The following is a 727-nucleotide window of genomic DNA, read 5'->3' on the forward strand; positions in this document are numbered from 1 at the left end:
GTGTCTTTGAGCCGGGATAACTTGGCACATGGCACGTTAGGATGTGTTGGGCCCTGGCTGTTGACTGAGGAGCTGGGTGCCAATGACTGCGAGTACGGAAAGGCCGGTGGATCAGCAGGACCCACGAGGACATGACTGCAGACAGGATCAGCCCTGGGAGAGACCGAAGAGTCCAAGGGGACTGCTACAGCGAGGCGAGAGGGGGAGAGGTCTGGTGTTCCCATCCAGGAATACGGCCGACTGCAGCCACTCCTGGATGTTCACCTGAATTTGGCCGGTGCCACATTTGCCAAGAGATCTGAAGGTACAGAACGTGGTGTCCAGCCTGAACAGGCAGCTGAGGAAGTTGTCAAAATCTGTGTTCCCTCTTATCCAAGTAGCCTCTGATGATCATGTCGTAGAGATGCTCATTCACACGGAACCCTGCTGCCTCAAAGGCCCTTGGGTGTTCACTGCTATCAATGGTTCCTGAACCATCAACACAGAACCGTTTGTATATGGCCTGCCACTTTTTGATGTTGTTCCACAAAGACTTGAATTCCTCGAAACTCAGCTTGCCCGTCATGTCACTATCCATCACGGCCCCCATGCTGTGACACGTGTCAAAGCCAAAACCATCGGTCTTCAGATCAAGGTTTTGGGTCACGACCTTGTTGAGAACATTCACGAGTTCTGTGGCGCCGACCTCCATATCGTCTCCAGCCAGCTGGGCAAAGAGCCTCCAGAA

At 53.5% G+C, this 727-nt stretch overlaps 1 pseudogene; it reads right to left on the reverse strand.

Moving 5' to 3' along the window:
• Positions 1–147: 147 nt before the first annotated feature.
• Positions 148–715, reverse strand: LOC102879971 (annotated as a pseudogene).
• Between the last annotated feature and the right edge of the window lie 12 nt (positions 716–727).

This window comes from Pteropus alecto, unplaced genomic scaffold, assembly GCF_000325575.1.
Source record: "Pteropus alecto unplaced genomic scaffold, ASM32557v1 C17888665, whole genome shotgun sequence".
NCBI lineage: Eukaryota > Metazoa > Chordata > Mammalia > Chiroptera > Pteropodidae > Pteropus > Pteropus alecto.